Raw genomic sequence first — 7,932 nt, forward strand, 5'->3', positions numbered from 1 at the left:
CGACCCTCTGGTCTCAGGCTGCTGGCTGCCTGGACTAAGCTGCTCTTCTCCGACACAAAGGTGGCTTCTCTCTCTTCAAGGCTCACAGGAGGTCAAGAGTGTAGCGACCGTGAGCCGAGATCGATGATGAATTACAAAAATAGAAAATCAAAAAATAAATTAGAGGAATAGAAAAGAAAAGTGGGAGGAGCCGGACCAGCTGCTCTAGGAGCTCACACACAAAGGGCAGAAACAAGAAGCACTGAAGAGAGCGCCAGCAGTGGATGGTGCCACCACTGTTACAGTAAACTGGTCCGCCTCAGAGCAGTGACCTTTGACCTGTGAGGGGTTGTTGGCCAATCAGCACACTTTGCTGTCTTCAGTCCTTCTCAGATATCAACAAATGAAGCTGGTTGAACAGACAGCAATCATCATCACTCAGAGACATCACCTGGAGAGGAAGACTGCTCAGAGTTCTGACAATGACAGTGAAGAGGCAAGGAGAGCTGGACAACCACAGACAGTGAAACATTCGGAACATCATGTTGATACACGTGTGTGTGTGTGTGTGTGTGTGTGTGTGTGTGTAACCATGTTAAACTCTTTTAAATAAATGTTTCAACCTGCTATTATCTGGATGCTGGATGATTCCTGCAACCCCAGACTAACTCAGGTGTTCGTACTGCAACCTAAAGTATGGTGATGAGGAGAATGATGAACAATCCACAAGGTGATCAGAAAATAAGAAATGGATTCAGGAACAACAAACCCATCTCTGAACATGTGATTGAAACATGTGAGTGGGACTGGCAGAACCTGGCTTTACCTCAAAGTGTCTCATCCAGAGATCTGTGACAGGCGTCTGCTGTGGAGGGTCAATCTGTCCGTCCACATTCAGATCATCGATGCAGCGACTCTGCTAGGATCAAACTACTCAGGATGAAACAGACCAATGTGGACATCAAGTAGCAACTCAGCAGCTGATCAACAGAGTCCTCAGCACCAGTAGAGCCTGGTCCTGGTCCCTGGGGGGCTCCAACCACCAGCCTCTCTGTTAACAGCCGAGCGCCACAGAGACTCTGAGTCTCCTGCTGTTCATGAAGAGTTTTCAGGCTAAATTCAGTGTGTGAGGTCCACACTGCACATTTGAGGGACCATGAAGGACAGAGGAGAGTCTGACTGTCATGGTGAAAGCCTTCAGCACTAGAACTGAAACAGCCCCACCATCTTAACCCCCCCAGACCAAACATCATCGTCCAGCCTCCAACCAGAGGTCCCTCATCATGGAGCCACAGGTGGAGTCTGGATTCTTTTCTAGAATGAGACGGCAGTGACAGTCCTGCAGAGTGACATCACTGACATGAATGGATGACTTCAGTCACGTGACTGGATGACTTCAGTCACGTGACTTCAGTGCCAAACAGTGCACATTGGTGCCGACCAGTCAAAACCACCTCAGACTGTATCATTCTATATGCTTGGCTGTAGTGTGTGTGTGTGTGTGTGTGTGTGTGTTTTTAAAAAGGCAAAAAACTCTTTTTTTAAGCAACAGAACTTTAATACAAACACAAAATGAAAAGCAGAACAAGCCAGAACCCAAAATATGGACTTACAGAGGAAGCGTGCTGGGCCCAGAACCCAGAGGTGGATGGATCAAAACCATCCTCTGCTAAAAGAAGGGAACAAAATAAACCTGGTTGTTTTGAAATGTGGATCTGTTGAAGAGGGTGGAAATGGTGAGGGAGTCAGTTGTTCCTTTTGTTTTATGACAGAGACCTCATTGTTAACTAAATCATTTTAATTCTTTACTTGAAGATTCACGCTTTTTCGCTCAAAATGTTTGACAACTTCCTCCATGCTGGTGCCCCATCACACACAACAGGTGCACCTGTCCTCTTTTCTCCTCTGACCCTCAAACATTCACAGTCTTCCAGTGAACGTCCAATTGTCCTCTGAAATAAGAGATGAATCTTTCCCTGCTGAGACTCCTGATCTCTGACTGTCACTAGCATGTGCTAGCAGAATACAGCACTCCTTCTTCATGATCTGTCTTTGTCTCTGACCAGCTCTCCTGCTCTCTTTCCTCCTACCAGTCAAAGCAGACATCTGCACCTACTGATCTTGGATCTGCTGCCCGTTCCTGCCTGGTAAAAGAAGGAACCAGCACCTGGTTCTCCAGGCTGAAGGAACTCCAGGACGTTGGCCAGCCGTGTCAGTTGGAACCTTTTTTGTCCAAATAGAGAAAAAATAAGTCTGATTGTTGATGAAAGATGTCATCATGGCTTTGAAACTGTGGTTGGGGAGCAGCCAACATGAGCACATTCATGGAAGAATAGCAGTAAAAACAGGAAGTGTTAGTTAGCAAGTACTCACCAGTCTGTCACTATCATACTTGATTCTAGTGGAACAAAATGGCTGCTGCTGACTGTGTTGCCTGGTGGAGGATCACTCTTCACCATCCTCTCAGGCCTTGATGGAACCAAAAAGGCCAGTTCCTGGAGAAGATCTTCTAGGGGTCCAGGTTAAAGCGGTGCCCCAGCTGGCACCAGGCGCTGACCCAGGTCCTGCATGGGAGATACTGTCAGTTCTGTTCTGCACTGCTCACAACCACAGGCTGGTGTTGAGGCCTGCAGCAACCAGGGCCCCAGTCACCAAGAGTATAAAGGCTGGTCATTGTGGCAGTGGGAGGAGTCAAAATGAAGACAGACCAATGTGAGCAGGACGTTCCTGGAGAAGTCAGAAGAACTTGACCATGTTTCCTACAGTACCCAGGAGGCCTGGTAGTTGTTGAAGGAAGCTCCAAAAGCAAAGAGCAGACAGCAGGACATCAAAAGAAAAGATCCAGACACTAAAACTACAAGTAGAAACAAGAAGAAATACTAAAAGCTTTGGAAAGATACTACAAGGTTGGATATACATTATTATATACACTACTATTCTCATTGACTCCTAAAGAGGGACAGGAAACATTAGAATGTGGATCAGATCAGCTGATTTCAGTGTTGAGTCCATCCCTCCATCCACTTTCTATTCTTGTCCTTTAAGGGTCACGGAGGGGGGGGGGGGGGGCGATCCCAGGTGACATTGTTCAAGAGGCAGGGTTCACCCTGGACAGGTCACCAGTCCATCAGGAGAAATGAGGTGGTCGGTATCATGCAACCTAAACTAAAACATTAGCCGGATCAAATTCAGATTAAAGCAAGAGTCTCCAGATCAAAGTCAGAATTCCTGATGATGTCATCAGGGCTTTGACAGTAACTAGAATTCTGTCTTTGAGCTCAGGAGGACATGAAAAAAAACACAATTGAGAAAAGTAGAAGAGAGCATGGCTGCATGGTGGTGCAGTGGTGAGCACTGTGGCCTCACAGCAAGAAGGTTCTGGGTTTGAGTCCAGGCTCGGGTGGGGAATCTTTCTGTGTAAAGTCTGCATGTTCTCCCCTCCTCTATGCTGCTACAGGCTGAGACTGCTGGGGGACACATCAGGTTACATGGAGCCCTTCCCTCCTCTCTCCTCCTCTCCTCCCTGCACATTTTTGGAACTGTCATTACCATTACTTGTTGCACTTTGTAGTTTGGCCTTGGTGTCTCGCAGTCTCTCTGTTTTTCCACAGATCCACCAGAGCCCCAACCGCCGCCTGCATCGCCCCCCCCCCTCTTATTCCCTACTGTTACACCAGCCTGCGCTCCCCTTCCATGAACCAGTCTACCATCCAGTCCCCCATCAAGCTGGCTTGCTCTCCCTGCCTCCCCTACCAGAAGCTTCCTTCTTCAGCTGTTATTAACATTTCCGTGTTTCTCACATTCTGCATTGTAAACTGTTTTCTTGTCTGTAACAACATCTACTGCACGTCTGTCTGTCCTGGGTGAGGGATCCTCCTCTGTTGCTCACCCTGAGGTTTCTCAGATTTTTTCCTGTTAAAAGGGTTTTCTATGGAGTTTTTCCTCAGTCGATGTGAGGGTCTAAGGGCAGAGGATGTTGTTATGATGCCATGTGAAGCCCTTTGAGACAAACTGTTTGTGAAAACGGGCTCTACAAAGAAAATTGCCTTGCCTCCCCGTCCATGTGTGGGTTCTCTCTGGTACTCCGGCTTCTTCCCACCGTCCAAAGACATGTAATTTGGGACGAGGCTGATTGATACTCTAAATTGACTGTAGGTATGAATGTGAGTGTGAATGTGAGTCTCTGTGGCGCTCGGCTGTTAACAGAGAGGCTGGTGGTTGGAGCCCCCCAGGGACCAGGACCAGGCTCTACTGGTGCTGAGGACTCTGTTGATCAGCTGCTGAGTTGCTACTTGATGTCAACATTGGTCTGTTTCATCCTGAGTAGTTTGATCCTAGCAGAGTCGCTGCATCAATGATCTGAATGTGGACGGACAGATTGACCCTCCACAGCAGACGCCTGTGACAGATCTCTTGATGAGACGCTTCAGTCTTCAGTTTTAGTAGCAGTGTGGAGGAGGCCGGCCGGCTGTGGTTAAAGTGGTGGGAGCTCTGGAATGAAGGGGGTCACTGTTTGGTTCTCAGATGCTCCAGCTCAGGTTAGCGAGGTGGTGGAGAAATGAGTGAGAGCTCTGCCAGTTGGAGCCTCTTGGGTCACGGGAGGCTTCACTCCTGGAGGTGGAAATGATGAGGAGTTTGTTGAAGCCACTCCCCTCTGTAGGGCTGGTGGCGCAATGGATAATGCGTCTGACTTCGGATCAGAAGATTCTAGGTTCAACTCCTGGCTCAGTTCAAACTTCATAAACAAAAGCTTTCACACCTGAAGTGAGAACCAGTGATCAAAGTCACTGAAGTCCTCCCAGGTTTCCTCCTTGTCAGCTGGAAACATGAACACATGAATGATCCTGCTGCCTCTCATGTTCAGCTGCACTTGACAGTGACAGCAGGAGAACAAAAATCCCAGTTTGTCATCAACATTTCCTGTCAAATCAATGATAGAAGCTGTTGAGTTTCTGGATCAGAACAAGGAGGAAGGAGCCCCAATGAAAGAGAGATGGTTCTTGATTCTGATTTTGTTCTTCACTCCTACACCAGAGAGTGAAAGTGTGGGCTGGCTGGGAGCAACTGCCTGCTTCAGAGTGGGAGGAGCCTCAGGACTTTCCAGTGAGAGCTGCAAACTTCCACCAGCGCCCAGTGCCAGCAGGTCTTCATGATGGAGCTGAGAAGAACACAACAACACCAGAGCACTGGAGAATTACTGTGTTCTCTTTTGGTGTCCCAGTGTTAATTTGAGGATCTAAACCTGATATTTAGAAAATCAGACAGCACAGAAAAAGAAAATGCCACCACATCATTGAAATTTTCTGTTATACAAATGAACGTGTTGACTCTTTTTGTATAAGCCCTGCCACTGAGGTCCCCAACATGAGCTGGAGTTGGGAATCTTGAACTGAACCTGGTATCACAGGGACACCTACTGCTGCAAAATGGAACAGCAACATTGAACCAAGTACAGGATTGGAGGGAGACTGATGGTCTCTGTTTGGGTTTTTGAAGGACAAGGAGGGTGTGGGTTCAAGCTGGATTCTCAGAGACTATTTCCTCTGCTACTCTTACGTCCACTTCTGTCAACGTGCAGACATCTTTCTCGTTTCTGCGTACTTCAGGTGACAGCAGAGCTGCTGAGATGGCTGGTTGCTGCTGGAGGAAACGGTCCAGCATCTCCAGTGAGCTATTCCAACGTGTCACCACGTCAATCACCATCTTGTGCTCAGGAAGCTCCAGCACCCTTTGCTTCTCACTGAGGATGCGGCTCGCCGTAGAGCTACGATGAAAAAATGCAGCGATGCGTCTGACTCTGCCGAGCAAGCGTGCAGCTGTAGGGACTTAAATTAAGAAGGTGTGCAAAGCAACCAATGTGCAACAAGCCAGTCATCTCCGCAGCGCGGACAATATTTGCTGCTGAGTTTTCTCGCTGTGTGGCTGGTTTCCACGGCTCTGGTTTGAAGAACATGGCATGCGAGGATCCAGTCGCTAATGTAGTGAGCTGTAATGGTCAGATATGAATGATGATGTCATCAGGGCTTTGACAGTAGCTAGAATTCTGTCTTTGATCTCAGGAGGACATGAAAGAAAGACAATTGAGGAAAGTAGAAGAGAGCATGGCAGCATGATGGTGCAGTGGTGAGCACTGTGGCCTCACAGCAAGAAGGTTCTGGGTTTGAGTCCAGGCTCGGGTGGGGAATCTTTCTGTGTAGAGCCTGCATGTTCTCCCCATGAATGCATGGGTTCTTTCCAGGTACTCCAGCTTCTTCCCACCGTCCAAAGACGTGTAATTGGGGACGAGGCTGATTGATACTCTAAATTGACCGTAGGTATGAATGTGAGTGTGAATGGTTGTTCGTCTCTGTATGCTGACCCTGTGATGGACTGGTGACCTGTCCAGGGTGAACCCTGCCTCTGGCCTGTAGATGCTGGGATAGGCTCCAGCCCCCTCGACCATCAATGTAGGTCTTTTGTTAATTTCATGCCACATGAAATTATTGTTGGTCACTTTTCTAGCGACTGTCTCACAGTGGCAAGACAAGAACACTTCTACTTTTGATGATGACAGTTTGTTCAACACTAAACTTCATCTAGTACCATGTTGTCAAACACTGGAACCTCCACAGCACCTGAACAGGGACTTGAACCCTGGACCCTCAGATTAAAAGTCTGATGCTCTACCGTCTGAGCTACTCAGGTTCTTTCTACAGCATTGAGACAGGAACAGAAACACCTGTGAAGGTCAAACTGATGCTTTCTTGACTTGTTCAGTCCTCCATGTTGAAGTCCACCATGCTTTTGATTGACTCTGATTCTCTGTGGCAAAATCCAACAAGAGGCTCCAAAATGTCCTGAATGTCACAAGAATGCACAGGACAAGATGTTAGTTTCCTTCATGTCTGCAGTTCCTCCACTGGAAAGTAAAGTCAATGCTGCTCCTCTGCTGAAACCTGGGATCGGACCAGGGACCTTTAGATCTTCAGTCTAAGGCTCTCCCAACTGAGCTGGTTCAGTTCTGAGTGAGGGCCCTGCTTCTCTCATTTATAATCTCTTCCACTCTCACTGGACCTTAGAGAGGATTGGAGCTTCTGAAGTCCTGACACATTGAACAGTTCTCCAGCACCATTTTTGATGAAGGTCTGGATCACACCAGCCTTTTTTGTTTGACTTCTTCCAGTTGCCTCAACATTGTGTGAGCCAATAATTCCACATCTGTACCAGACACACCTCTGGTTGGTGGGTTGATGGATCTTTCTGTTCTAACAGTGTCTTTTATCTTGCTTTTATCTTTTCTATCTTTTCTTTGTATCTGCATTCTGTGGTGCACAGTGGCTCTGGAAGAGCGCTCTATCTCACTATTGTCATTGTACCCCCCCCCCCCGTACAACGAAAATAAAAGATTCTGATTCCGATTCTGACACACACGAACACACACACACACACACACACACACACACACACACACACACACACACACGAACACACACACACACACACACACACACACACACACACACACACACACACACACACACACACACACACGTGTATCAACATGATGTTCCGAATGTTTCACTGTCTGTGGTTGTCCAGCTCTCCTTGCCTCTTCACTGTCATTGTCAGAACTCGGAGCAGTCTTCCTCTCCAGGTGATGTCTCTGAGTGATGATGATTGCTGTCTGTTCAACCAGCTTCATTTGTTGATATCTGAGAAGGACTGAAGACAGCAAAGTGTGCTGATTGGCCAACAACCCCTCACAGGTCAAAGGTCACTGCTCTGAGGCGGACCAGTTTACTGTAACAGTGGTGGCACCATCCACTGCTGGCGCTCTCTTCAGTGCTTCTTGTTTCTGCCCTTTGTGTGTGAGCTCCTAGAGCAGCTGGTCCGGCTCCTCCCCTTTTCTTTTCTATTCCACAAATTTATTTTTTTGATTTTCTGTTTTTGTAATTCATCATCGATCTCGGCTCA

The 7,932-nt window shown here is 47.6% G+C and overlaps 1 non-coding gene across 1 annotated transcript; it reads right to left on the reverse strand.

The window, feature by feature from the left end:
- Window positions 1-6,590: 6,590 nt before the first annotated feature.
- Window positions 6,591-6,663, reverse strand: trnak-uuu (transfer RNA lysine (anticodon UUU)). The gene has a single exon. It is a non-coding gene; the product is annotated as a tRNA-Lys (tRNA).
- Between the last annotated feature and the right edge of the window lie 1,269 nt (window positions 6,664-7,932).

Source organism: Aulostomus chinensis, chromosome 1 (genome assembly GCF_037954235.1).
Source record: "Aulostomus chinensis isolate RoL2024-O1b breed Wild chromosome 1, RoL_Achi_v1.0, whole genome shotgun sequence".
Lineage (NCBI taxonomy): Eukaryota > Metazoa > Chordata > Actinopteri > Syngnathiformes > Aulostomidae > Aulostomus > Aulostomus chinensis.